Source organism: Triturus cristatus, chromosome 12 (genome assembly GCF_964204655.1).
Source record: "Triturus cristatus chromosome 12, aTriCri1.1, whole genome shotgun sequence".
In the NCBI taxonomy this organism is placed as follows: domain Eukaryota; kingdom Metazoa; phylum Chordata; class Amphibia; order Caudata; family Salamandridae; genus Triturus; species Triturus cristatus.
Genome location: NC_140595.1, coordinates 459,827,454 through 459,851,343, shown reverse-complemented (window position 1 = coordinate 459,851,343; position 23,890 = coordinate 459,827,454). Strand labels below are relative to the sequence as shown.

Genomic DNA, 23,890 nt, shown 5'->3' with positions numbered 1-23,890 from the left:
CCATGTCATGTGAAGAAAATGATGCTTCTATGATCCCACACCTCACTTCACTGGACAAGAAAGGTTTGAAGAAGTACATTAAAATGGAATAACCTTGGCCTACTCTTCATCCATAAGTGGGGCTTCTATATCTCTTTGCCAGTATTGTTTCACTCTTGAGGCTGTACTTTTTATCTGCCTTTAGAGCCTTTTAAAGCAGGAAGACCAGCCTACAACCCTGTCCTATTGTCAATACGGTCTCAAACATTTGGGAGGTCCGTTTGGATTTCTTTTTCAGTTCCTGCTAACTTAAAATACTGGAGGGAACTGAGTTAGTCACACTGCAAAGGCTTCCTGGTCTTTGGCTCAGATACTCAGAAAAGTATCCCAGGAGTTATAAGTACCCATAGATGGTACAGTCTCCATCCATTCATTGCATCACTGTTGTGTCCTGGAATATTTATTTAAAGATCTGTCGCCACTAGATATACAATTACCTTGAAAAGGGTAGCCTTCATTGATCTTTCTTCACTGTTGTTTCCCAAGCCCCTCCTACCCATCCTATTAATTATGGGTCCCAATGTGGTATTGCCCTCCCTCTCATAAGCACTACAGGGTGGTACTCAACATCAACATAATCCTGTAACTGCCTTCTATCCCAGCTATCCTCTGGTGAGTGTAATTTTGTTGCATATTGGAACTGGCTTGGTGCCATACAGCACAGGATTGAGTCTGCGTATGACCAGTACGGTGCTAAGCCACAGTATAAACCTAGATTGATCCTCGTAAACCTACACACCACTGTTCCCAGTAGTTTGACAGGATTTTAACATTGGCATTCATCATGGAAAGGGGTGTATATGAGGTTGGTTCCAAGGGGTTTCAGCACCATGATTACAATAGCCTCTGTCATGGATGAAGTTAGCCTGGCCATTCTATTTGGCTTTCTTGTACACTTTCAAACATCTATCAAGGAAATCAAGCTTGTATGTCCTATACCAATCTGCAGGGAGAATTTCACCACCCTCATCACCCTCTCACATACATTTTTTCTGCTATCCCTTTGATAGATTCTCAAAGTCAAAGAACAGCTTTATTCGATTGTTGTACTGTATAATCATAAAAGCATTACAAAAACATAATTACAATAAACACCTCATAATTACTAATATAGTTCATCAATAGGCCCATGCTTAAGATTAGTTATTAATGCCCATCAAAATTTAAAATTAGACAAAAACAGAATAAAATCGTAATGCATAGTGCACATTTAAACCCAAGAAGATGCTGCGTAAATCAGTTAATTAACAATCGATTTTCTAAAGCTAACCACTTTTTTAAAAAAACATTGCTACTCTCCAGATTACATGCATGTTATCCTGAATTTGAAGAGCAATGAACGCTGGGTAGCACTTTCTAATCTCCATAGATTTCAATATAGGGAGAAAACACACTTTCCTTATGTGACAATAAAATGTACAGAAAAAAACTACATGGATGGTAGATTGTTTGGAGGAAGTGTCACAGGGACACGGAGTCATTGTTCGTGACTAGTCATTCATAGTGGGAAAACTTACAATTCTATGCACTACTCCCAACCTGAATCTTGTTAACAGGAATTTGTCATAGCCTCCAAGTACAATTACTAAATATGGTTGAATGCTAAAAACACTTAAAATGAGTTGATTTTCTTGTACAGTGGGTTTCAGAATCTCTGTGGTCAGCCGTGACAAATCCATCATCATTAAACCTTACTTTTTAAAATCTTTCCTACGTACCTCTTGCATGGTTGTTGGTTCAGTAAAATACCCTGGGGGCCTGGGTTCTGCATAAAATCGCGGACATATCTGATCCAAGGAATCGATAAAACCTTTTCCATCTTCAAAATATCAGTTAAAATGTCCCTATTTAATTTAGTCTCCTCCTTGGTCCATACCCGATGCCATAAAAGACCCGGCTCAAGTTTTATAATGTCTGACAAGTGTGATAAGCCCAGTTCTGCGTGGCAAACAAATGGCGATGTACTTCTAGGTACTGATAAAATATATCTAAAAAAATTGTTTTCCACAGTCTGAAGTGGTTGAGTATTAGCCAGACCCCACACCCCTGCTCCATACATTGCCGTCGGAATACTTTTGACCTGATAAATCCGCAAATGCTCCACAGGGGGTTTTCTCCCTAGTTTTTTCGAGAACTGGGCAAGTGCGGTAATAGTTCTCAGGAAGGCTAACTTTTTTGATAAGACGGTCTGGGTCCACAGGTCGTTCTCGTGGAATAATATTCCTAAATACGAAAATGTCTTAGTTGCCTCGATTTTTGTGCCATCCATGAACATATTCCGACACTTTCGACTCCCTCTGCCACATCTCATTATAAACGTCTTAGAGGTATTCACCAGGAGTCCTAAGTTACTCATAAAATCAGTAAAACCATTTAAGACCTTTTGTAAACCTGTTTGTGTCCGCGACATTAACACCGCGTCATCGGCGTAGAGAAGGGCAGGTATCGAGCGCCCATTTACCCCAGGGTAATCGTTCTGTTCCTTAACCAATGCCGCTTTCAGACCATTTATGTAAAGATTCAAAAGAAAGGGGCCAAGACACAACCTTGCCTGACCCCCCTTCGAATTGGGATCGGGGCGGTACCACCGCCACTGATGCCAAATCGTACTCTCGTCTTACCATTACAATAAAAGCGTCTCAGGAAATGAATGATATATGGATCTATACCTATCTTATCTAAAATCTCCCAGAGTTTAGCGTGTCTAACTGAATCGAATGCAGCGGTGAGGTCTTCAAAAGCTAAGAATAATCTTCCTTCTTTTACTCGAATGTATTTTCCCACCAGTAGGGCTAAATTTAGACCCTGTTCAGTGGTACACACATCTTCTCGGAACCCAAATTGAAGATCAGAGAGAACATTGTTTTCCTGTGTCCAAACATTTAGGCGTGCTAAAATTATGTGACCCACTGCTTTGGTTAGTGAGTCCAACAACGAAATTGGTCTGTAGCAACCAGGATCCTGATTGTTACCCTTTTTAAAAATAGGGAATATAATTGACTCTATCCAGGTAGGCAAAAAAGATACAGAGCAACTTGCTTTCAATACCTGTGTAACCAGTGGTCCCCATAAATCCATATTTGATTTGAATAAATCTGCTGGAACACCGTCAGGTCCTGGGGCTTTTCCTCCTAGTGTAACCAAAATGGCCCCTATCACCTCCTCCAATGTAAATTGGAGGTCGGAGTATTGGGTATTATTGGCTGACAAGATTTCATCTAAGTTATTATTAGCATTGCCTTCCCCATTGAAGACCTTAGTATAGTGTTGGATCCACTGATCCTCTGTAATAGCAATCTTTAATGTCGGACCCCCTTCCGACTTTAGAAAGGAGCTCTAACCGCTTTCCAGAAAGCGCTGCTATCACGAGCAGCCATATGGACGAGTCCCACGCTTTTCTCAGGATTTCCTTTCCTTAATTGCTGATTTATACATCCTTCTAGCATGTCTTATAACCTCCTGATTTTTAGGGTTTGTGTGGAGGGCATTTTTTAAGTTTGAATAAGCTTTAGTACACTTCATGTTGAACCATCCAGATGAATTAACTTTACTTGATTTCTGTACATGCAATACCTCTGTTGCAGGGATTCTGCTTATGCACAGAACTATGCACAGGAAACCAGGACCTCAGTGAATTGTGGTGTACCAAAAACTCACCTCAGAACCCAGAACCCCTTATCCGACCAGCATCAGTGTCCCATTCGTTATCCGAGTTTTATCTCGGCGGTCCCAATGTATAGACAACCCAGAACAAGCGACTTAGTGTATTCTCAGGAATGGTGGGAATCAGAAATACCTGTTCGAAATTATTCTCATATCAGTCCACAACAAGAGTACACAGAGACACAGTAAAGTTTAAAGAGTTTATTTGTATAAACCTCGTGTCCTAAGATGCAGCACTTTGGCTAACATAAGCAGACAAATGATTAAAATCAAAACCATCAGCATAGTTACAATACCATAGAAAATGAAAGGAGAAATCATACTAAAATGACAGTGGATTACAGCCACCTTCCTTTCGCTAGTAAACTAATATTATTATTATTAGACTAATAGAAGGTCTCTATGCTTGAATGGGGAACCCCATACCGTAAAGATCAGCTTAGTGGAATCACATCACAGGATCAGGTATACTCTGCTCCTGGGCAAGCTCTTCTTCCGAATGTGTATAAAGCATGCAGCCTTCAATATTAAAAGCACTCGACTTTCAGGTATTTTGCAGCTGCGTGCGTGTTATGGCTAAATAGTGGGCCGATCAACCTGAACCCAACAACATGCACCGTCTAGCGACCCAGACTGTTTCTTTACACAATGTTCAGACCAAGGTCGCAGCTCACTGTTAGGGATGTGAACAACAGACACTTCTCATGTGAAGCAGAGGCGAACAAGCATTTCTCAATTAATAACATGTAACTACAGTGTCGTGTGCAAAAGCAGCAAAAGTGGCAAGATGGCTTTCTAACATCTAACGCGGTTGTGCTAACTTAGCATTGTACGTATATAAATAGCAGTCCTCACTACACCCCCCCCTTGATCGGACCACTAACCAGTAGGGGCGCAATTCAAGAACGCAGAATTCAAGTTCGATAGAACGGAACTAAGGGCACAAATTGTGAATCCATATAAGGTAAGTGAAAAGTTCGAAGAAAAAAAAGGGAGAAAAAAAACCATTCAAAGGGGAAAAAAATATCATCGATGGATGTTCAACGAAAAAAAAAAAAAAAGGCATTCCACAGGAATTTTGGATGACCTCCAAGTTAATCCATCAAGGTATAAGCACAATAAGTTGCAACAGCTTCCAAGAGGAAATCATTGGAACGTTCTGCAAAATTATCTGCCATCCAATTCAGCAAGGGGAAGGAACACACATGTTCCTCGACAACCGGAGCCTCTAGTACCATCAGAGGACAACTGGTGTGTTCTTCAAGATAACTTCTCGCTAAGAATTCAGCTGCAGCCGTTCCGATGTCCCAATTCCCTAGGACTCCATGTGCTGCTCCACAGGCCATAATCCTGACACCAGAACAGTCCAACTCATGAGCCACAAAGGGGCTAATTAGCCGATCATAATCCGGGGCGAGAGACACCGAGTTCGACAAGCACAAATCCAGAGTCCATTGACTCTAGGCAATGAAAGACAGGCTGCACGCAAGTAAAGTAGGGAAACCGGAAGGACAACCCATAGGCTATGCTCAAGGTTGCCAGTGGTAATGTTCCATAGTATTCAAGCATCCGGTTACGAAGATGGAGCAGCCGGGACATGCTGTTGTGTGACGCAAGTTGTGCATCCATAGCGTAGTACGCAGATCAACAAAAGCACCCCAGCTACGAGGGCGAGAATCAACGGGAGACCTCCAAAGACGCTGGAAAAAATAGAATGAAAAAATGCCGGGATCACACCAAAATTACTTTGAAAGGAGGTCACGAGGCCGGAGCCCACAATTTTGAAAAAATGCGCCAGGCCACTTGTTGACGAGGCATTAAAGATAGTCTGAATTAGGGCCCCAAAATGAAGTGGGAGATCAGTATTCAAAAGCGCCTGCACCTCTGTGCGCATGTTTGCTACGTGAAGGACAAATGATTCCCGGGATGAAGTCAATGCGACTTCTTTCTGAGACAATAGAGCCCTTATTCTGCTCATCTTGTTGAACTCTGCTTTCAAGGTTGGAATGGAAGGCCAGATGGATACATCGAGCCTTCCATGCGGGGGTGGGAAAAGGACGTTATTACAGCAGACTACTCTCTGTGATACAGTCACTATGTAGGGAATTCCCACTAACATCCCACAGCAAGCTTCATTATTTAATAGCAAATACCTACCGTTAGCCAGCAGCGTAAAAGACGGTGTTATAACTGGCACCGGGATCCCTTTCAGGATGCAAGCTAAATTAGGAGCGTGCACATTACATGCACCATGCAATTGAATGTGCCGACACAACACAGAGTGATCCGGAGCGGAAGTGCACTCTTCACCTTTTAAGTAAACCTCTTTTCCGTCCCTCGCGCATCTGTACGTGAATGGGAGTGACCAAACTTCATGCAGGAAAGCAGTACCCAGTTTTTCATATCTGCCTGGTGTCGATGAAAGGGGCTGAGGGCGCCATGTAATGGAGGTGCAAAACTGTAAGCGGCCATTGATGAGACTGCTGGCGTGAGTGGAGCGTGCGGAACTGTGCCGAGAAGGAGGTCATTGGCGACGCGGGTACTTTTCGACACGCTTTCACCATATATATTGGAATTTTCATTATATACAGCGTCTTTCATACGAAAATAAGATGGATATGAAGAAGCGTATCACGTTGGAGCTGAGAAATAAGTCTCCGGGCGAGGTGGCCGAGTTGGTACTTGATAGCTGTCGTTCCAGTAATGGCGAGATTGAAGGCCTCACGGAGAATTTTAAAGAATTGTAATTTCTTAGCATGGCCAGTATAGAACTGACATCTTTGTCTAAACTTCCAAATTTAAGTAAGCTGAGAAAGTTGGAGCTTAGCGATAATGCTATTTCTGGTGGCCTGGAAATTCTTGTGGAAAAGTGTCCGAATCTTACATACCTCAACCCGAGTGGCAACAAAATTAAAGACCTCAGCACAGTTGAACCGCTTCAAAATTTGAAAAACTTAAAGAGCCTCGACTTGTTTAACTGTGAGATCATAAATCAAGAAGATTACAGAGAGAGCATTTTTGAGCTTCTTACACAAATCACTTATCTTGATGGTTTTGATCAAGAAGACAACAAGGCTCCTGACTCTGAAGAAGAGGAAGATGAAGATGGTGAAGATGAGGATGATGACGATGATGATGAGGATGACGCTGGCCCACCCGGAGACTCTGAAGAGGAGGAAGATGTGTCCGATTTGGGGGAAGAGGAAGAGGAGGAAGAGGAAGAAGGTGTTGGCCTATCTTACTTAATGAAAGATGAGATTCAGGATGAAGATGATGACGATGATTATGAAGGCGAAGAGGAAGAAGAAGAGGCATCCGATGTGAAAGGAGAGAAGAGAAAACGAGAAGCCGAAGACGAGTGTGAAGATGAGGATGACTGAACGAACTGACAGATTTTACGGAAGGGACAGACCCTTTCATGCTCCACTTGACAATACCTATCATGCCTATATATATATAAATATATATCTCATGTACTATAGATTCCCCCGATTGAAGAGGACGTGTCTTTTATAGGAAAGGTGTGGTTTTTAAACTATTTGCCCTTTTTTTATCATTCCAACTAGGATGTGAATGCCTGCTAGTCACTCACATGCATATAAAAGATTTCCTTCCCTCCCCTCCCATGTGTGATTGCTGTATTTGTTTTAATATGCTCTATCACATTGAATTCATGCAGGTTCATTTTTTTCTGTTGGCCTCGTTTGAGGCCTTGAAACTTATTTATAAAGTTGCTGTGTATATTAAAAATTGCTGTATGGTGATGGATGAAATGGCATATCCATCATAACCCTTTGTAAAGTTGATTATTGTACATGGGATTGAATAATCGATCTGCAAATGCCATTTTTTTGGGGTGGGCGTTAGGGGAGAAGACGCTGCAGTTGAGATTGTAGGTGTAACATAACGTGTATTTGATTGGGGACTGTAAATTGTACCCAACTTTTTAAGTGATTGAAATTGTTGGCCAGATTTTAAAATAGTTTGGTCTATTTTTTTGTGAATTAAAATATTAGAATAAGGACTCTTTACATTGTTTTTCTCTTGCCACAAATTGCTGCTGGCGAGGCTATCTCCCTAATTTACGTCCCCTTTTTGTGTGTATTATCAAATTGTAACTAAATAATTTGTGGTGGCCCTACTCATGGCATTCTTGCTTGAGCAAGCCTTAGTGCTGCTTGAATTAATCCTTAAGGCAGGCAATCCATCAGTCTATTAATTGGATGGTCTATAAAATCTGGATGCTTAAGAACATTTGTCTCAAGGATGCAGTTTTCAAATATTGTGCTGATGTACCCATAAAATGCTGCCAGCTAAAATCAGTTTTGTTTCATTGGCGGGTTGTTTCCCTTCACCCCAGGGTCTGTGTATGGATGAGTTTTATATTTGTGAAGATTTTTGTTCTATTTAAAACAAGGCTGTTTTTTATGGCAGTTTGTATATAGTGTTTTTTCCGTAAACTTCCAAGTAACCGATTATGTGGAACTGTGTTTTGAATAAAGCCATGACAGTGTTTTTTTTTTTTTTTTTTTTTTAAAAGTTTTATTGTGCAGAGAAAAGGTTACAAGCACGGGCCTACAACCGCCAGGGCCGGCCGCTAGTAGTTAAAGTGGTCAAGCAGATCAAAAACAATGGCTGGCCCACAGGGGCTCCGCTATATTACAGTAGATCAGACTGCACATAAGGGAAGTCAGGATACACACTTTTAATATAAATAACAACAAAAATAAAGAAAAACGAAAAGCAAGGCGAAACGACTTGAAATGGGCGTCGAACCACAGCCGGGGGAGTCCACACCCGACCACCCGAGGGCGGTCAATAAAAGGAGGCCTGAGAGGGAGGGGGGGGGGCCACGGGAGAACCAAATCTGTACTCCGAAGTACGAGATAAGCAAGGAACCCTCAAGGATCAGGGGGACGAGGCAACCCCAGACGTATCCACCAGGGGGGGAGCACAGATAGACCCGCTATACACGTTCCACTGCCCCCAAATTCTACCCCATGCCCCCGGTTTACCACGAGCCACATACACAGTTTTCTCCCTGAACATGCACCAGTCCATGTTCTCCTTCCATACGGACACGGTGGGAGGCCGTTGGGAACCCCAAAGCTGCGCTATATCTCTCTTTGCGATCATGTTCCCCAAGGCCGCCCACCGAGCCTGAGCCGCATTATAGTCATTGGGCTCCCATACATTCAGAACACAGCGACGCACCTCCGGCAGCAGAGCGACCCCGGTGACTCGTCTCATAACATCATGCACCTGGCGCCAATATTCCGCCACCTCGCGGCATTCCCATAGTATGTGGAGAAAGGTGGCACTGAGCCCGCAGCCACGCTTACAGAGTCCGTCGTCAGAGAACCCCATCGAGACCAAGCGGGGGTCCGTCACATAAACACGATGGAGAATCTTAAGCTGGACCAGACGGAGACGGGCCGGGATGGCCACCTCCTTAGGGGATGACAGTGCAGTCTGCCAGTCCTCGTCGTCCAACTCCACCCCATCTCCCGTCCATGCCTCCCGAAGACGCACCAAGAGGTCAGCCCGATTATTTATCAGATTTTTGTAAATCAAGGAGATAGTACTGTCGGGGACGTGACCATCGAGTATGCGGTCCTCGAGAGGCGAAGAAGCAGGGACCGTGGTCCCCTCCCCAAAGACCGAGAGCAGGGCGTGCCGAACCTGTGCATAACGGAAGAACTCTCTTTCACTAAGCTCGTGCTCGCTCTGGAGCGCCGCGAAGGATTTAACCGCACCTTTAACCCATAGGTCCCCCACTCTGCTGATGCCAATCGTGTCCCAGCGCTCGAAGCCTTTCGTTGTCCAGAGGCTTCCCAAGCGTTCTGAGGCGAATAAAGGAGTGGCACACGTTAAACGCTCACTCCAGCCCATCGCTACGTTCGCCGCCTTCCACACACGTACCGCAATCCTAGTAGGGCCCGTAAGGGTCCTACCAGCGGATCGAGAGTAAAGCGCTCTGTTATAGTTACCGCCGGGAAGCAGGAATTTATCCATCTCATATGCCGGGTTCAAACCAGGAGCGTACGTAGAATGGTTAATGGCAGACAGCTGGGAGGCCCAATAGTACCGTCTAATATCAGGAAGCGCGATGCCCCCGTCATACCAGGGGAGAGTCAGCTTTGCCAAAGCGATACGCGCTCGCCCGTCCCAAACCAGTCTCCTCTGCAAACTCTCCACTTCCCTAAAGTAGGCCGCCGGAATGACATCGAAGGAGTTCTGGAGTGCATAAAGAAATCTGGGAAGGGACATCATTTTAAAGAGCGCCGCGCGACCAAGTGGAGACAAGGGCAACTTACACCACCGAGCCGTATCCGCCCTCAAACGCCGGAGTGGAGACAGGAGATTCTGCTCATAGCGGACCGCCGGATCCAACGAAACGTACACCCCCAGGTATTTAAAGCCGGACTGAGATATTTGGAGCGGAAGCCGAGGCGGCAAGAGAGGAAGGCCACCAGAGATAGGATACACACAAGATTTGGACCAATTAATTATCAGACCCGAATTTTTCCCGAAGGAAGTAAGGACATCAAAGAGAACATTGAGCGACTTCCGCGGCGAGGTGAGATACAAGAGAATATCATCCGTGTACAATGAGACCCGATCCTCGAAGCCCGGGGCCCACCGGAGCCCCCTGATCGAGGGCTCCCAACGGAGCCAGGCAGCGAGCGGTTCCAAGGCGAGAGCAAAGAGCAGCGGGGACAACGGGCACCCCTGCCTAGTTCCCCTCCCGAGAGCTAAAGGCCGAGAAACCCGCCCATTGACAACAACCTGAGCCATTGGTCCAGCATAAAGAAGCTTCACCCAGCTAAGAAATCCCTCCCCAAAGCCAAACTTCGCCAAGACGGCCCAAAGGAATGGCCACTCAATGGTGTCAAAGGCCATCGTGGCGTCTAAGGAGACCAATACGGCCGGTTCAGAGAAGTACTCCGCCCTGGCGAGGACGCCGTGCAGACGCCGTAAGTTGAGAGCGGTATTACGATGAGGGATGAAGCCGCATTGATCTGGATGTATCAAGTCACATATAACGCTCAGCAAGCGATTAGCGAGGACCTTAGCAAGGATTTTGGGTTCGGCATTTAGTAGGGAAATAGGCCTATATGAGGCACAGCGGTCACGTGGCTTACCATCCTTGGGAATCACCACTATAGTAGCCAGACGCTGGTCGTCGGGAAGGGAACCCCTCTCGAGCGACTCCTGAAACATATGACGGAGTTTATCCGGGCGTAATTTATACAGTTCAATCGGCAGGCCGTTGGGGCCCATAGCCTTGCCCGAGCGAAGGGAGCGAATCGCAGTAGCAATCTCGTCGACAGACAAAGGGGCATCCATCAGCTCGCGGTCCTCGACGGATAAGCCGGGCAGGGCAATATCCCGCAGCAGAAGACGAGAGTCGTCCTCATCTCCATCAGACACCGGGGAGTACACAGCCCGGAGGTGGTCAGCAAAACACTCCACAATCTCACCAGGTTCAGTCACACACACTCCATCCGAAGCCCGAAGCTCCGGGACCACACGATTCACTCTCTCCTTCTTGTCCAACCAGGCAATCAGCTTACCCGCCTTATCTCCGGCATCATACAACCTACCCTGCTGCTCCCTATACATGGTCTTGGCAGCATCAGTAACAAGAGACTTATATTCAAACTGCTTCAGGCTGAGGGCATGCAGCCTATCCGGAGTGACACCCGCCTCCAAGGCTGCCTCCAGCCCCGATATTTCAGTCTCCAGCGTCACCACCGCCTCCCTCTTAACCCTCTTAGCCTCCACTATCTGGGACAGGGCATGCCCGCGGAGCACTGCTTTAAAAGCTTCCCACAGGGACACTGAGGACAACACCGACCCCTCATTCTCAAGAAAATATTGATCAATCGACTTAATCAGGCTATCACGGATCTTGGGGTCTCGCAGGTACCAAGGGTTAATAGGAGCGATCCGCCCAGCGGACCGCGTCCCAGTGTCAAAAAGCAACCACAGTGGGGAATGATCAGAGATACCCCGGGCCAGGTGTTTAACCTCTCGAATCCGGGCAGTCTGGGCCGCGGGCATAAGAAAATAATCCAATCTGGAGAGACTCCCATGGGCCCCAGAGTGAAATGTGTACTGACACTGTGTCGGATGCATTAACCTCCAACAATCCACCAGACCGAAGGTCTCCAGGAGTCCGCCGAGCCACGCCTGGGCGGCAGGGAGGGCCCTGGGCGGGTGGCGATCCAGGTCACCCGAGACAACCGAATTAAAGTCCCCACCCATAAGCAGAAGACTGTCAGGAAGCCCAAGCAGCATACGACCCAAGTCTGAGAAGGTGGAGTTCTGGAGGCCCGGGGTAACATAGACCGAGATCAAGGAAAGGGACTGCCCCTCCCACCTCCCAGTCAGAGCCACATAGCGCCCTCTGTCGTCTAGGACTACCCTGGTGATCTCTAACGGAAGTGAAGATTGCAGGAGAATGCCTACCCCTCTAGAACCAGTGGTGAAACCAGAATGGGCCACGAGTCGGTATCCCCCCCTGTTCATGGCATGACAAACATTACCAACCAGATGCGTCTCCTGTAAGAACACCACATCAGGAGTCAGACGACGCAAATATTGCAGCACAACACCCCGTTTGATACGGTCCCCCAATCCGTTGACGTTCCAAGACATCAATCTCAACCCGTCCCCCCCCATCCCCTCCAGTAGATCAAAGGTCCCCTAGCAAATAGCGCAACACCCGAAACTGAACCATAGCCAATACCTCGCCTTGAAAACAAAAAACACAAATCCAAACAACCCCACCCACCCGCCAACCCCCCCCCCGAATCCAACACCCCCCACCCTGCACCCCTGCGGTCCAAAAAACCACCCCAACTTGCAGTGTGCCTGTCGCCCTACAAACCCCATTCTACGAAAAGACCCCGGAGGAGGAAAGGGACCCGTCCCCGCCCGCCCCCCACACAGATCATAATGAAACAAAATGCACAAAAGAAGTAGAACCCAGCTGAACAATACAAAATGGCAAAGTCAAGGACCAAAAGTCACTCCGAAGGAGACCCGCCACCCTCGGTACCGGCAGAGGGCCCAGTCCGGTCACCCCGGTCCGGCAGCGAATCCAGCCAGTCACTCACAGTCGCCAGAGAGTCAAAAAAGGTAGTCCGATCTTCATATTCCACTCAGAGCCTAGCAGGAAAAAGCATAGAGTACTTGAGACCCAGGTCCCGGAGACGGCGCTTCACCCCCTGGAAGCCCATCCGCTGTTTCTGGACAAGTTGGGTGAAGTCCGGGAAAAAGTTAATTGACGAGTTCTCATATCGGACCGGGCCATGGACCCGTGAGGCCTGCAGAATCGCATCTCGGTCTCTGTAATGAAAAAGTCTCGCAACAATAGGCCTCGGGGGGGCCCCCGGTCGCGGCCGACCACCTGGAACTCGATGGGCCCGCTCCACGGCGAAGAACTTACTCAGGCCAGCGGGGGCAAGCTGTTCGAGGATGAGCTCCTCAACCATGAGATCAACCGGGCGGTTGTCGGAGGTCTCCGGAACGCCTATGACGCGGATGTTATTGCGTCGAGCCCGTCCCTCGAAGTCCTCCAGCCGCCGGGCCATCAGATCGTTGGCCGACTTGAGATCGCCGAGAGTAGTCTGCAGGTCCGACACGTCCGTACCAAGGGAGGACGTCCGCACATCCAGCGATTGAACCCTCTCGTTGGTCTTAGAGAGATCCGCCCGGATTAGCGTAACATCAATGGCTACCGTGTCGATTTTACGGGCCAAGGCCTCGTACTGCGTAGCGATGGTCTCCCTGATGCCATTAATGGCGCCCATGATGTCCTGCAGGGACAGATCCGGAGAAACGGACGGGCCACCACTGGCATCATCCGGGGGGACACTGGCGGTCCCGGGGGATCCTTTACCCTGAGTGTAGCGGTCCATGTTGTTCGCCTGGACCGGTCCCCCACGTAGGGATGTCTTGGTCTTACGCCTCTCGGGGTCTCCCTTGCCTCCCATGAGAACCACGTTCGCCGAAGGGGACCACCGAGTAAGTGTCGAGGGGGCACAGGCCAAGCAGACGCGGGCCGCACCAGAGGCCGCAATGTGGCGGAGCGAAGGGACCACCGTCGATGGGCACACTGGCAGCAGGCGAAGACACAGGCATCAAGCGAAGGCAAAGTGAAAGCCCAGTCGCACCAAGCAATTCCACTGTCCAGCCCCTCAGAGATCCAAAAGTGAAACCGAAAGTGATGGGACGGCCACTGGCACAGCCCCGCTGCCGTTGTTGTTCAACTACGCCCCGGCTCCACAGATCACCCTCGCATCGGGCACAGCCATCGGTTGGGCCTCAAAAGTTCAAACCACCATAACTCAGGATTGCCAGGTCCGATTTGGTTTCCGAAAGGAGTTTAGTGTTCAGCCAACATTCGTCTTCCAGATTCCATCAACCAAGTCAGGATAAAGTCAGGATAAATTCCGAGGAGCAGCGAGGGTCCGGGGAGCCCTGTGCTCACGCGACCATCTTGGATGCGCGCTAGGCTCCTCCCCTCAGCCATGACAGTGTTAATATCTGCCTAGGGCATAATGTTTCATGCACGAACTGAACTTAAATAGGGGGAACGGTAACGTAATTAACCCGTGGATAAGCCACACAGCGGAGTTTAATTCGGCCACAGAAAAAGGTAAAGGATCTAACTTCTCAATGTGCAGCAATGAGTATGTAGCATCTTTCATGGACATGGACTGTTGTTTTGCAGTTAAATTGAAAGGAAGGAACAAAGATGAAGTATTCATGTAATCCCAAGGGACTTTCCCAGCCTTTAACGTTTGCAATGTCCATGCAAACTGCATAATAGAACGCAATTGATTTTGACCATGATACAAAACAGACAAATCATCCTGCACAATGTAAACAACAGATGAAACAATATTATCTAATGTATAAATTCTGGAAGACAGGGTGTTAATGCTATTATCTATAACAGCCAATACTTTCTCCATATTGGCTTGATCAATAGCTCGTAATCTGGATGCAGCTTCAATCTGTGATAGCTTCCAAACTTCGTTGTAAACAGCATATACCCATCTTTTGGACCTGCCAACCGCAGGACCCTTAACAAAATCATTCAAATCTATTTTGTCGTTCAATTGTGATAAATTAAGTTTAACAGATGCTAAGGTGGAATGTTGCAGCCAAGATTGGCATAACTTCCCTACTGAGGAGGTAGTTACAGTGTGAGAGGATTCAAAACGGGGGTCCACACGAACTTCCGTATACCCCAGATTCAAATCCAGAAACCGATGTTGACAGGAATCTGAGCTCGTTTGCCATATTAATCACCCTTCCGGATTTAATTTGGAAATATTGAAGGATGTTTTGGAAATGTATGACTGCAACGTAGCAAGGGACAGATCTGTATGATTATCCCAATTAAGATGAGCACCCAGACCCGGAGTGGAGGGAGAATTTAATATTTTAGAAGTAGCCAATCCAAAACAGGTGGTCTGAAAAAATGACGAATTCAAAAACAACATGTGGTTCGGGATGAGGCAGGCACGATGCAAAGCTTCTGTTCCCTGTACTTGCCACGGTTTAGAACCCCAAACCGATTTAAGATCGATAGTAGCTTTCCACAGATCATAACCTCCGATTGCCAACTCGTCCATAAAGGACTTGGAATACAACAATTTAGTGTGTCAGTCTAACTTTCGAGGCAGACTCAGCCGCCACTTTAAAATAAAAGGAGGCCGGATTCGACACACTGAAATCAGAAAAATAAGTGAACTTGTCCACTAACGTGGTGGAGCTGCCCAGCCTAGGTGCTGGACAGTGTTCCCATTGGGTATAATTTACAAAATTTCTAAATGTATTTGCTTTGTGACGGAAATGATTGCCATAATGTTGATAGCAAAACTGCTCATCATAATTAGCAGTATCTAAATACAAATCCTCAGCATCAAACGCAGCATAATGTTTCAAATCAGAAAACAGTGCTTCTATGGCTTGAACATCCCAATCATCCGAACGGATGTTTTGCTTAACTACATCACCCATAGAAACACGAAATACATTAGGCACATTGATTACTTCAGTGGGACCATGAATTTCAAATTTGACAGCATCCCACGCAAACCCATCCAGTACAGGCCAGGCAGTAATGTTCACAAAAGTCTGGTCCCTTTTCATAATATGTGATGAGGAGTGGGGAGCCAAAGTTCCATCAATTAGTCTAATTGTAGATCTTTCTTTCAGGTAGTGTCCATTTATAAGTCTAAAAAACACTACCACAAATCCAATGGACATAAACAGAAAAATACATATGAGCATCAGCCAAATGTAAGTCCAAGGGGGAATTAAAAAATGTCTTTTAAACCAGACAGAAAAATTGAAACTTTTGATGGGGCAATGGAAGTCATTGAATTAGTCTCAAAGGAGTAGCGCGACTGATTAACTGTGGTGGATTGTAAAACAGGCAACGGGACATCCGCAGGATAAGCATACTCAATATCTTCAGGTAGACCACCAGCTGTCGGTGGCAACAAAGGACCAGTAACTGTATGCATCTCAACGGCAACATCAGGCAAGGTGGTAGAAGCTGGGGCCAAAACAGAATTTCTCAGCATCGCAGGGCAAGAAACCGCTGGAGTCATACTAAGAAGAATCGGCCACTCGCTGTAGCTTGACATTGTCAATAGAGATGTACCTGTTATCCTTGCGACCAGGAAGTGGAGGTAAAATTACTGTACGTGTACCCTGTACTCCAAGCACCGGAACTGGTGCACGATAAGAGGGGCCGAACTCCTTCTTGTTCTCCACCTTCTCACGGACCAGATCACCAACTCGAGATAGCCAGCCGACTACCGGAATCTGAAGCACAGCATCAGATGTGGAGGGCACGTGTTTCTTCGCTAGACTGTCTCTGGCCTCTTGTAGATTCTGCAATACAGCACAGTGATCATCTACGTCAAAGGGTGCGGCTGACGCCGCCATGTCTAGACCATCAAGGTCTGGGACAAATATTCGTATGCCAAAGAGCATCATGTATGGGGTCCTCCCACCCAGAGACCTTCTAGGGAGATTATTAAGTGCACGTTGTACGTTATACAAGTGGGCTAGCCAGTTCCGGCCAGTACCTAAAACCCTAGCTGTCAAAGATTGCTTTAAGCCACGGTTCATTCGCTCCACCACACTATTACCCTCAGGTCGGTAGGGAGACGAAAATTTGACTTGGACCCACAAATTTGTCATGGCTTCTTTGTACGCCTTAGAGGCGAACGCAGGGCCCTGATCAGAATGACAGGTACCACATGCAAAACTTCCAACTAAGACACGCAAATTCCTGATAACAGTACGGGCATCAGCACTCCTTTGTGGCCATACCCACAGAAAACGTGTGCACGAATCCACTGTAACCAAGATGTACCTGTACACAGTATCAGAGGTGAAAGGACCGCAATGATCCAAATAAACACACCCAAGTGGTTTATTAGATATGTACAACTGAGTCTGTGGTGGGCACGCCGCAGTTGAAGGTTTTAGCTGCTGGCAAATGTCACAATTAAGAACATAAGCGCGAGCTTGTTTATATAAACCGCACCACCAGTAACGTTGTTGTAACAGAGATACAGTAGCTGCAACGCCGGCATGGGCAGACGCCATGCCCTCGTGAGCCGCTAATATCAAAGATGGTCTGCAGTCCGCGTTGGGAATCAATCTGTCACCAACGTCGTTAATCCTCACCAACGGGACGTTATCAGGACTTGAGCGATAATGGTAACGAGAAGGGAAGCCTCTCGGGTAATTTGTTCCCTTCTCTGTAGCAGCAATAGCTGCCAAGATGTCATCATCGATCTTACTTTGTGATCTTGTAACTGCTGCTACTAAGTATGTTGCCACTGCTGTTTTTGATGCCTCGTCAGCTAGGCTGTTGCCGACAGCATGGACACCAACTCGTTGGTGACCAAGAGTGTGAATAACATTCACGAGAGGCAGATGTTCTTTAAGTTCTGCCACTCGAACCCAAAGCATTTTATGCTTAATTGTGCTACCTTTGGAATCACGGTATTAATTTTGAGACCAAAAATGTAGATTGTCGTTGTAAGATTGAACACAATAAAACGAGTCACTCACTATAAGAGTGGTGACCCGAGAATCAGCAAACTCCAGTGCAAGAACCAGAGCACGGAGCTCTGCCAACTGTGCGGTACAATCACCCAATGACTGCGAATGCACGACATCAGATTGGAATTCACCATTCACGAAAGTAACGACCACAACTGCGCAGGCCGCTGAATAGGCATGCTTCGATTCAGTCGCCGGTTGCGCAGAACCGTCAGTGTAAATGACACAATGGTAATCCTCGAGCGGGCGCAAGGACAGAGGAGCTGGATGAACAAATTCATACTGTAAGAACTCCTGAGTCTGTAGTGCCGCGTCAAAGATATATGTGACGTTGGGTGATGTCAAGGAAGTGGCCCATTGTATCCACCGTGGATGCAAAGCTTTAGAATTTCGTACACTCGCTTTGGTCACCGCCTCAAGGGCAGGATATGGTGTGACCACCAACATGCGTTTCCCTTGCGATAGCGCTCGTTCTTTAAGAATCGCCATCTGCACAGCCGTCAAAACTTTCTCGACAGCGGAAAATCGCAGTTCAGCCGAAGTGTACAGGTGCGATTTGTAGGCAATGGGGACGGTGTTGCCCTCATTGAACGTTAAGTACGTGAAACCCACTGCGCCTGGCACAATTCTAATGACCAGGTTAGTGTGGTTATCACACGTCAGTAAGTATTTTGAAGCAAGAAGGTCAGCCTGCAAAGACTGCAATATAGCTGAATGCTCTGACAGCCAGCATGATTTTGAAAAAGTAGGTTGTACTAAGGCATAAAGTGGCTTGATACGCTGGGCATAATCAGGAATGTACGTGCGACCGAAATTCAGAAAGCCCAGCAAAGATTGTAATTTCTTCAGTGTCGTAGGAGCACGTAGGCATGCGCATTTCTCTAGGAAGTGCGGAGCCAATCCTTGACCTTCATTGTCGAGTTCGTATCCCAAAAACAACACTGTATATTCCGCAATGTGAGATTTCTCAAAGTTGCATTTGTAACCGAAGTCTGCAAACAAAACAATAATGCGATCAACGAGACACAGATGCGGCCATAACTCGTCATCTCCATACGAGTACGCATCAGGGTCAATGCTCTCTAACAGAGAGACCACACGAGCGGCAAAGACCCCAGGGCTGTTCTTATAGCCCATTGGTAATCTTTTGAAATGTTTTTGTTTGCCGTCCGAGTTAAACGCTGTCCATTCACTACTAAGAGAGTACAGGTTATGGCTGTAAAAGCCATTGGAAATGTCAAGTGTGGTTTTAAACCGTTTTCTCACGAGACTATCGACGAGAGCCGAACTGTGGGTATTCTGTACTGCGCATGTCCGGCAATGAGAGTTTAAATGCCGGTAATCCAAAACCAGGCAGTACGACCCATCAGGCTTCGTCACAGTGAATAAAGGATTATTCATTGGTGACACACATGTTTCAATTACACCTTGATATTCCAATTGTTCAAGGATAGCCGCGACGTGAGGTCTTGCTTCGCGACGCATGGCATAGTGGGGTTGTGGCTGGGGCGTGGACCGCAACGGAATCTCATGGCGGGGGGACAATTTATCCCAGCCTACCTGATTATGATACAAAGCAGGTGCAAGCACCAGAGCCCACTCCTCGGAGAACTTCTTAGCTTGGTCCTTCGGCACTGTGTGCGCAAAGGACGGGAGGATTACCTCCTCCCCTCTAGGAGCATCTAAAATGAAAGCCGAGGGCCAGTCTGCCTCTGCCAATAGAATATCGTATGAAGAGGTCAGATTATCCCAAAAATTCCTTGAATCGTGCGTTGTATGTCACCTTCAATCAAAAGGACTATATTATAAAGTCTGTCAGGGGAAGCCTCTCTAGTGTCAGCAGTTTCTACAGTAATGAACGTGTCAGTTGCTGTCGCCACCAGATATGGACGCAGTGCTTGTCACACTACTGTAACTTCCGCCGCGCTGTCGAGCAGCGTTAGTGCCCATGTCAGGTTCTGAAGCTGCGTCCGCACTATCTGTGGCATACCTCGCTGTTAGCGCAGCAACCTTTTTCTTTTGAAACGGGGGTCGTTGACGTGCAGACTCGTCCTGCTTGCATTTACCGTCAGTCTGACGGGGTTGCTCACGTCCTTGGGCACCCCGTCCTTTCCCACGGTCTCCACCACCGGTATGTGAAGCCGATGTTTCCTGTGAAGAACGAGGAGAACGTTGTTCAGAAACCTATCAAGTGACTTAATACTAGATCGATCGCACAGATCATATGTGCGTTCACTAGTCGACTGTACGGGCGAGGCAGGACGAGACCCCTGTTTCTGTTGCTGCTTCCCCTGTTTCTTTGCCCGCCAATTTTGTTTAGGAAAATTTGGGCGTTTGTCTTTACCAGACGAGCTCACCTTAGTTTGCTGTACTATATCAGGAATTATTACAGTCGGTTTAACACCTAAGGCACTGCGGCCTATGGTCCTATGGGCTTCCGCAATTATTTTAGCGAACTCCTTAGGCCTGTCGAGTTCGTCCACGCGGTCCAGCTTATTAGCCACTTGGAACTGCATGGCATCGCCTTTGAGGTTGCCCATTACCATGGAAGCAACCACATCGAACACTCCGACAAGCCGCATTCCTAATTCAACAGCAGCCTCCGCACCGTGATTTTCTTGAACACGTTTAATAACGGAGGGAAGTACAGACATAGACGGAGTGCCGAAGCACTTCGAGTAGGTCGCAGCAAAGACCTTGCCCCAGTTGTCACAATCGGCCATATCTGGGACTAAGTCTTTCGGCAAACTAATGGTGAGAATCCTGTGTTTCTCCACAGGAGTGGTATGTGGAAAAACCGCCTCCAGTTGGTCAAATTTCTCAGCAAGCCAATAAGGTAAATCATTCTTATTTTGGGGGCGCTTGCCCATCACCGAATTAACCATATCAGGACTAATAACCACCGCGTGGTGGTCTGTTGGTTGTCCCGCAACAGCAGGTGCCCCCACCTGCACGTTGCGGGACATGTACGGTACTAAAGCCCTATGCACTGTAATCAGGGCTGTGTGTAGTACCCACAACTCAGCCACCGCAACCGTGAGATAGCGGGGATGAGGCTTAAATCCGGCCAGCACCGGCCATGTGGCCCCTGCAATCGACAACGGGCCCATTCTAGCCGGTGCCAGTGCATGGGGAAGGGCGCCATAAAACCAAATGGTATGCTGCAAGGCAGAAATAGGAATTTCTTGTGTCCTATACGGCGTATAGACTGCAGGTAGCTGCGTGGGAGTAAAGGAATGAAACGTATCATCGTCTGCATTCACCGCCGGAAAAGTCACCCAAGAGTACAACAACTCATGAGGGTAGGACGCATCAGCGCTCGACCACAAAAATAACAGCCATCCCATAATCCGGCACCCCATACGTCGTCAAATGACGGCGCAGAGGTGCACGGCTATGTGCAGCAATGTCAACCGCCATAAGGACACACAAAAGAGTAACAACGATTCTAACAGTAGCACTAGGGTTCAGAAAAAACCTTTTTAATGATCAAGCTTGAAAGAACCTATTAGTCGAGAAACAGGTAGGTTAAACCCGTCACTCCCGTTATCCGGAAACAAGAGTGAGGGTGTTGTGGACTAATATAAGCACTACTAAGGCATTTCAAATCAATCGACCAAACGATAGGTGCACCATGTTGCAGGGATTCTGCTTATGCACAGAACTATGCACAGGAAACCAGGACCTCAGTGAATTGTGGTGTACCAAAAACTCACCTCAGAACCCAGAACCCCTTATCCGACCAGCATCAGTGTCCCATTCGTTATCCGAGTTTTATCTCGGCGGTCCCAATGTATAGACAACCCAGAACAAGCGACTTAGTGTATTCTCAGGAATGGTTGGAATCAGAAATACCTGTTCGTAATTATTCTCATATCAGTCCACAACAAGAGTACACAGAGACACGGTAAAGTTTAAAGAGTTTTTTTGTATAAACCTCGTGTTCTAAGATGCAGCACTTTGGCTAACATAAGCAGACAAATGATTAAAATCAAAACCATCAGCATAGTTACAATACCATAGAAAATGAAAGGAGAAATCATACTAAAATGACAGTGGATTACAGCCACCTTCCTTTCGCTAGTAAACTAATATTATTATTATTAGACTAATAGAAGGTCTCTAGGCTTGAATGGGGAACCCCATACCGTAAAGATCAGCTTAGTGGAATCACATCACAGGATCAGGTATACTCTGCTCCTGTGAAAGCTCTTCTTCCGAATGTGTATAAAGCATGCAGCCTGCAATATTAAAAGCACTCGACTTTCAGGTATTTTGCAGCTGCGTGCGTGTTATGGCTAAATGGTGGGCTGATCATCCTTAACCCAACAACATGCACCGTCTAGCGACCCAGACTGTTTCTTTACACAATGTTCAGACCAAGGTCGCAGCTCCATGTTAGGGATGTGAACAACAGACACTTCTCATGTGAAGCAGAGGCGAGCAAGCATTTCTCAATTAATAACATGTAACTACAGTGTCGTGTGCAAAAGTGGCAAGATGGCTTTCTAACATCTAACGCGGTTGTGCTAACTTAGCATTGTACATATATAAATAGCAGTCCTCACTACACCTCCCTCACCAAGCTAGATATGAATGAAAAAGAATCCATGATATTCTGGGCAGTTGATGTCTCACTCAAGCAGACTTCCAGTGCGTTTGTGCAATTATCTGCCACCTGTTTGATAACACATACAGGATCAACCATGGACCATTTCAACATGTAACCATTATGCTTATCAAGAGCAATTGAGTCTAAGATCTGGTTACTTCTATTACTGGTAGTTGGGTAATTCATTCAACAAACGTAGGGACAGAGGGGTACGATTAATGAGGTCCAATGTACATACCCCATCAAGGTTGTGTACAAGAAAGGTACAAAGTTCCTCTAGAGAAAATAAGAAAAAGTACTAGCATGTGTAGGAGGTACCAAGTGGGCCTTGCTATAGAGTAAGCAAGTCAGAAAAAGGGAGGATTCCCTTATTGGAACTAGGGCTCTCACACACCCAGCAAGCTAGGTGTCATGCTTCATCATTTGAGCCTGCCCCTCGTCAGGTCGGCGCTGCAATACCTGATGGGCACCCAAAGAATTGGGGCTCTTTAGCGGGGATCTTTTATTCCTGCCGATGGGTGCAGTGGGGGTGAGGGCACATGCTAGTGCTTTTTCTTATTTTCTCCAGTTGGGTAATTCAACCACAAAGAGACTGTCAGACATAGTGGGAAATGGTCACTCAAGGAAATATCGTCAATGACAAAAGAACGGATTCTCGAAGCATAATTATTTGACATAAGTATAAAATCTATAGTAGAGCACCAGCCCTTACCATTAAAAGTATTGCCCATAGCAGCAGGATTTGGGCACATGTCGTTTACAAAACCTAAATCTAGAAGACACAACATCTCATTAAATATCTCCCCCTGTTTAGAGTGACAAAAATGTGTAATGCTAATCCCCTCTTCAACTTCACGGCCACAATTATTACTCTCAGAATGTGGGAATAAAATACAATTAAAAACCACGCCAAAATAACAACTGTTTCTTTAGCAGATTTTCCCCATAAGGATTGTACATCACTACATAATTTTATAATAACATGATCAATGCTAAGTGCTGAGATATCGTTATAAAAGTTAATCAAAATCAAACATTGCTTACTGTCTAGTTCAATCCTGATTGGCTGATAATAGATGTCCTCTATATAAAGATCGGCCTGAACATTTAAACTATTGGATATATAAGTACAGAGCCCACCTTTAGGTCTTCCTCTGTGACCTTCAATTGCCCTAGTATGTAAGGTTTAAAACCCATTGATGTGAATCGCATCTCTAGCCCATGTCTCCTGGAGACAAAGGAAATCTTGATTTAATAGGAACTCACACCAAATGGGCTCACTCAACTTTGAGCGCAACCCAGCAACATTCCTGGAGTCCATGTTACAAAGTACTTTCTTGTTAGTGATGTTTGAACAGTTGCACGTTATGGGTGTCATTTCCGGGATCTCGGCAGTATCCAATACTTGTACTGAAATTATGTTTGGGGTTTTCACTCTAGAATCTTCCTGGTTCTTAATAGTGAGTC

The 23,890-nt window shown here is 46.5% G+C and overlaps 1 protein-coding gene and 1 pseudogene across 2 annotated transcripts in view; both read left to right on the top strand.

Moving 5' to 3' along the window:
- The window catches only part of ITFG1 (integrin alpha FG-GAP repeat containing 1), a 1,870,060-nt gene that overhangs the window by 1,602,973 nt on the left and 243,197 nt on the right, over positions 1–23,890 (top strand). The window lies entirely within an intron of this gene.
- Positions 6,153–8,217, top strand: LOC146776106 (acidic leucine-rich nuclear phosphoprotein 32 family member E pseudogene; annotated as a pseudogene). The gene has a single exon (XR_014972027.1). The product of XR_014972027.1 is annotated as an acidic leucine-rich nuclear phosphoprotein 32 family member E pseudogene (transcript).